Genomic DNA, 6999 nt, shown 5'->3' on the forward strand with positions numbered 1-6999 from the left:
TTCAGAGCTGAAACTTGTAATCCAGTGGCGAGGATTCCTACTGGAAAAAAAAACAAAAACAGAAAAACCTCTTGGAACTGATAGTTTTTGTTTTTGTCTTTTTTTTCTATTAAAATTTTATTTTTCTTAATTTTTTATTTTTTATTTTTACTTCTCTGGTGGATGTTTGTTTGTTTTATATTTGAGAGAAAAATAGTTTATTTATCTATGTGGGGTTTCTTTGCTTTAATGAAATAAAATATTCCATCAAATTATCCAGAAAACTTCATGTAATTATTCTTTCCTTCAAGATCTTAAATAAGTTTTAAAAGATCATAGAATAATATATATTATGGTATTGTAATCACTTATACATTCTATACTTAAGAATTCAAGTAAAGAAATAAACTCTGTAGTGCTGAGGTAACAACGTACCCTTCTCCCAGCAGGACTGCATAGGTGTCTAAGGTGAACTGTGACTATTGCTCTGAGGTCTCAATACACTCGAAGAATCAATCCCTCTTCATTTTTAGATCAAAAGCAACATATTATATATGTACCTGAAAGAAATATCTTTAATACGTGTGTGTGTCTGTGTGTGTGTGTCTGTGTGTGTGTGTGTGTCTGTGTGTGTGTGTGTGTGTGTGTGTGTGTGTGTGTGTGTGTGGACAAATACATGTCAGGGAAACATTGACTGAACCACACTGATAACAGAATGTTAGAAGTCAGCCATTGTTGGAAATACAGAAACACACCCAGTCTTTGTGTTCAGAGTCTTCATGGGGATTTCTTTTACAATTTCATCCATTTGTGTCTTATTCAGAAACAGCTTTAGCTTCCTTCTGTGAAGGCCAAACACCTCTGCTCCTTCATACAGAAGACCTTCGTAAGTGAGTCCATTCTGCCCAAATGGTTTTCAAGCAAGAGAGTGCCCACCGTCCCCATTAGGCACTCTTGTGGGATTGTATTCAGGAGCTGTAGGATGATATATTGACAGAGAAGAGTACTAGGATTGTTGATCAGAGAGGGAACTGATCCTGCAGTCACACATGGTGTTTTTTCACTAAGATTCTGCAAGTCAGTTCAGTTTGGTTTTGTATTTCTGTTTCACCATGGAAGACTGCCAGCTCTGTATTTTCACACCAAAAATGCCTGTAACAGCACTTTTTAGCTTTAAAAGGTCTAACCTATAATTGCCTTTTGGGTTTTCCAGAAGCAATACTCCACCTTGCTCACTGCCATTGGCACAAATGTTTTTTGTTTGTTTGTTTTTAAGTGAGAGAATGGGAGATAGTGAGACAGACTCCTGCATGCACCCTGAATAGGATCCACCCAGCAAACCCCATTTTGGGACAATGCTCAAATCAACTGAGCTATCCTCAGCATCTAAGGCTGATGTGCTAGGACCAACAGAGCCATCCTCAGGGCCCAGAGCAATGCTCAAGCCAATGAAGCCACTGGCTGAGGGAAGGGAAGAGAGAGAGAAGGGAGAGATGGAGGGAGAGAGAAGCTGATGGTTGTTCCTCTTGTGTGCCCTGACTGGGAATTGAACTGGGGACATCCATATGCCAGGTCGACCTTCATCCACGAGCCAAGCTGCGAGGGCCCATTTGCACAAAGTCAAGATGGACATCTACCCAAGCAGAGCCAGGCTTGTATGATCCTTCAGTGAGTGTAATTTCAAGTTCAGATACCTTTACTGCATTTTTTTCTTGAATAAGGATTGCATTTGATGCAGGAACTGGATATGGTTAAAAGACAGCCTTTATGGCGGCAAATATGAATTCCATGTGGCTTTGAATAATGGTACTCAAATACTTTTCTTCAGTCTTTGCTTTGTAATAAACTGTTATTCCATCAGTTGGAACCAGGTTGCACTTTTTGCAAAGTTTCTTCATGCAATTGATGACTTCCAGAGCCACTCTTTGATCCACCATCGACTAGTCAAGGGTGACATCTAAGAAAACCAAAGCCTGAGCATCTGAATGTACTTCAAACTTCACTGTGCCACCTGTAGCTTGATCAGAGGTATACATGAGGGCCCTGGCCAGTTGGCTCAGTGGTAGAGCGTCGGCCTGGCGTGCAGGAGTCCCGGGTTCGATTCCCCGCCAGGGCACACAGGAGAAGCACCCATCTGCTTCTCCACCCCTCCTCCTCTCCTTCCTCTCTGTCTCTCTCTTCCCCTCCCGCAGCCAAGGCTCCATTAGAGGAAAGTTAGCCTGGGCACTGAGGATGGCTCCATGGCCTCTGCCTCAGGCGCTAGAATGGCTCTGGTTGCAACAGAGCAATGCCCCAGATGGGCAGAGCATCGCCCCCTGGGGGGCATGCTGGGTGGATCCCGGTCGGGCGCATGCAGGAGTCTGTCTGACTGCCTCCCGTTTCCAACTTCAGAAAAATATAAAATTAATTAATTAATTAAAAAGGTATACATGAGGCAACTGACCTTTTCATGCCACTCATGTCCTTCCACAACAATGGTCCCAGGCTTTTGGAGCCTCTCTGGCTTCTCACCACTCAGCTGCTTGATGGATGTCATCACTGCCTGGAAGGCTCCTTTCAGATGCCTCCCAAGGTTCAGGTGATCTGGTTCTGTTCTTAGGCCAATACTATTAGACTTGTTCTTGTCTGCAGATAGCGTAACTTTATGAACATTAAATTCCTCAATGATATACATTTCCAGAGACCTAATAACATTAAGAGCTTCTGGATCTTGATGGATAACCACAATTTCCTTGAAAGTATACTTCATTCGAATAGTTTTGCAGTCTCCAATCACTTGCCCAGGTTCAACTGCAGACTACATTCGAAATGCTGCACTCTCAGTTTTCTTGTCAATCCATTCCTCTTGAGCATGGGGCAGCATGAGGTGGTGGGTGCTGGGTGTATCCTTGTCCTGGACAGAAACAGGGTCAATCAGCATCTTATAATTCTAGTACATCAATTCAGTAAGAAAAGCTGTATAGAGGGCCGTAAGTTTCTACAGAGAAAGCAGAACATGAAACAAGGTGTCCAGGGCCATAATACAATCCTCCATCCTGTTTTCACTCTTTAATCTTTTGCAGTTAGTTCTGACATATCAATTGGTCAGAATATCAACAAACTTGACCATGTGAGGCACCACAGTATAGAGCCTAAAAGCTGCCATTTTGGTCATAAAGAACAAAATGATTGACTGCATGAAGGACAGTATCCACCGGTTTGTGATGTTGGCACTTTCTTAAACTGTTTTCACTGCAGATAAATTCCATTTCTTCCTCCTTTTACAGCCTTAGGACATTCTGGATTAAGAATCAATAGGCATTGTACCAAGAGAACAACACATCCTTCAGGACATTGCATACACTTTCCTCTTTAAAGTGGAGGTTTTCGGCTTTCACCAGAGGGGAGTTAATCAGATATAATCTGAAGGCATCAGCACCATATATATGGATGATGAAAGTGGATTGGGATAATTCTTTTTTTATTTGCTCATTTTTGGCCATCACTCACAAGGACAAGTCTATTCACAACCACATTCTTGAAAAGTGGCTGTCCAAAGAGAGATGTGGCCAGCACCAGCAGGGTATAAAACCATCCTCTGGTTTGATCAATACCTTTGGCAATGAAGTCTGCAGGAAATGCATCTTCAAACTCCTTCTTATTTTCAAATGGATAATGAACTTGAGCATAGGGCATGCTGACACTCTCAAACCAACAATCAAACACTTCAGAGATGCCTGACCAAGCAGTGGCGTAGTGGATAGAGCATCGGACTGGGATGCAGAGGACCCAAGTTTGAGACCCCGAGGTTGCCAGCTTTAGAACAGGCTCATCTGATTTGAGCAAGGCTCACCAGCTTGAGCCCAAGGTCGCTGGCTTGAGCAAGGAGTCACTCAGTCTGCTGTAGCCCCCCCAGTCAAGGCACATATGAAAAATCAATCAATGAACAACTAAGGAGCCCTAACAAAGAATTGATGTTTCTCATCTCTCTCCGTTCCTGTCTGTCTGTCCCTATCTGTCCCTCTCTCTGACTCTCTCCCTGTCTCTGCCACATACACACACAAAAAAAAAAAACAACCAAAAACAAAAACAAAAAACACTTCAGAGATGCAATGCAGTAAACCCTTCCCACAGCATGAAGGAATGTTCAGATGGTCAATATTCTCTCTGTGGAGATTTGAGACCTTTGTTCCTGACAGTTCTTCATGTTCTGCCATTGACCCAAAGCATACTATCTTCCTGAAGTCCTTGTTGACCCACAGTAGGAGAGTGGTGGCCCAGTATCTGTTTCTGGAAATTGCTTCAGCCAATTTCCAAATTGCTTTTCTCATACAAAATATGGGACCCAGTAACACAGATCATTGTTTCTCAGCAGCTAGTCTACCATGTGTTCAACCTGAACAAACCAGCTAGGTACTGCTTTGTAAATGAAGGCATAGCTATGAGTGAAGGTGCTGGCATCAAGAAGTTGGCCTGTTCCTTCAGGTTCCCAATGAATTTTCTGTCAGCATCCTTTACATACTGCCCTATAAGATCTGTTACTTCTTCTCTTTATTTAATTATTAAATGAGAGGTAGGGGGCAGAGAGGCAGACTCCTGCATGTGCCCCAACCAGGATTCATCCCTCAGTAGCCTACAGAGCAGTGCTCTGCCCATCTGGGGCAGTTGCTCCACTGCTCAGCAACCAAGCCATTTCAGTGCTTGAGGGGAGGCCATGGAGCCATCCTCAGTGCCCAGGGCCAACCTGCTCAAACCATTTGAGTCAGGGCTGTGGGAGGGTGAGAGAGAAAGAGAAAGAGAGAGAAGGGAGGGGGAGAGGTGGAGAGGTGGAGAAGCAGATGGTCACTTCTCTTGTGTGCCCTGACTGGGAATCAAACCCAGGATTTCCACATGCTGGTATGTCGCTCTACCACTGAGCCAACCAACCAGGGCTGAGATCTGTCATTTCTACTATGAAACAGCTGAAAGCATCCACAGGAAAAACAGGGAGAGAGTCTTTCTCAATGATGTTGAAGTCTATACAGGCCCGACAGTCATCAGCACCAAAGTAAGAAGCTGGATGTACAACCCCAGTGCCTTCTTCCTCCCTTACATAGTTGTCAAAAAGCACAATAAAAGTACCATTCTCATAACACTTCACAACATAGTAAAACAGGGGCCTATATTTCTTGCCTTTGAGATAGGCACCAGGAAATCTTTCAAGGTTCTCATAGTCACTCTCTAATTTATAGAGGGCTGATAATCTGGCTTTCATTAAAATGAGTGATTTTCCTCTTACAACATCTTTAATCTTTACATATTGCATATCTGGATTAACACAGAGGGCAAGGTTACTAGGTAGAGTTCCAAGAGTAGTTGCCCAAGCAACCAAAGATGTATTTTCATCTTCCTCCAAAGGGAAGGTTACAAATATTGAAGAATCTGGAATATTCATGTAATTCTTGTGAGATTCAAAGTTGGGACATAGAGTGTTAGATGCAGTGGAAAATAGCATGATTTTCATACCTCTATAATCAAAGCCTTATCAAAATGTTGTTTTGGAGGCTCACCAGACAGATTCCATGAATTCTGGATACAGAGTTTTATAGTTCTTGTCACAGTCAATCTATAGGCCAAGTCTGGTAACAGTACACTTTGACTCATTAGCATATATCATCACCATTGCCTGGCACTGATAGTTATATCTTACAATCCCTATTTTGGCAATATCCTCTGATCTTCTGATTACCAGTATCATATCAATTTCATATTCCACAGGTAAGCTATGACAATCCCACCCAAATCTTCTGTCAACATGAAACCTACTTTGGTGAATGTATCTTGTAGCTATATCTTTAATTGTTCCTGCAAGTATATGTCCACAGTGAGGTAGTGAGGCAGTCCAGTTGCAAAAGGAGGCCCATTGTAGAAAGTAAATATTGGCCTATATTTATACTGCTTTAAGCACTCTTGAAAACAATTAAATTTAAACCAGAATTACAATAGTTTCTACTCTTCAGCTTGAATATTGATGTTTTCAGGAATTTGTTGAACCATTTTGTTGCTGAGGGACCCTGAGCTGGCTCACCTGAGAAGGAGCATGTGCACATCAAAGCCAGACCAGGGTGATGTTGGTTTATTTTTTATTATTGGGTTTTGGTTTCTGTTCTTTTTTGTTTGTGTTTTTTCTCTTTTGCTTTTTATTATTTTTAATTTTTTTAATCCTTATTTTATTGTACTTTTATTTCTATTTTTTTACTTTTTTTGTAATTGTTTTTGTTTGATTTCTTAACAATACCACTCTCAAATGCCATCAAGGAAAAAGAAAACTAATACCATGGCTACATAAGAAAGAAAAGTAGTTCAGAAAAAAAATGAAAAATCACCAGAGAGCAATCTTAATCACATGGAAATCTTGGAATATAATGATAGAAAATTCAAAACTGAAGTTCTGAAATATTCAGTGAGATGCAAGGAAAAACTGATAGCCAATTTAATGAGCTATAAAACAAATTAATGAACAAAACAAGTACTTCGCCAAGAAGACTGAAACTTTGAAACCAGAGATAAAGAACTCAATACATGAATTAAAAATGAGGTGGCTAGGTTAGCTAATGAAACAGGCCAGATAGAAAAGAGAATCAGTGACATCGAAGACAGCAGCCAGAGATGCTACAGAAAGAAGAAGAGACTCAAGAATTTTTTAAAAAAATTATAGTGCCCTGCAACAACTGTCTGACTCCCTCAAAAAGAGCAATATAAGAACAGTGGGTATATCATAAGAAGAAGAGAGGGAAAAGGGAATGAAAAGCCTATTCAAACACATAATTGATGAAAACTTCCCAAGCATATGGAGTTAGAACCTTGAATCCAAAAAGCAAACAGAACATTGAGTTAGCTCAACCCAAACAGACTTATTCCAAGGCTCATTGTAATAAAACTGTCAAAATATTAATGACAAAGAAAGAATCCAAAGGCAGCTAGGGTAAAGAAGAATATAACATATACCCTGATCAGGCAGTGACGCAGTGGAAAGAAAGTTGAACTGGGACACAGAGGACC

The 6999-nt window shown here is 41.2% G+C and overlaps 1 pseudogene; it reads right to left on the minus strand.

Annotated features, from left to right (window-relative positions):
- Window positions 1–697: 697 nt before the first annotated feature.
- LOC136388749 (isoleucine--tRNA ligase, cytoplasmic-like) lies at window positions 698–5994 on the minus strand (annotated as a pseudogene).
- Between the last annotated feature and the right edge of the window lie 1005 nt (window positions 5995–6999).

This window comes from Saccopteryx leptura, chromosome 1 (assembly GCF_036850995.1).
Source record: "Saccopteryx leptura isolate mSacLep1 chromosome 1, mSacLep1_pri_phased_curated, whole genome shotgun sequence".
Lineage (NCBI taxonomy): Eukaryota > Metazoa > Chordata > Mammalia > Chiroptera > Emballonuridae > Saccopteryx > Saccopteryx leptura.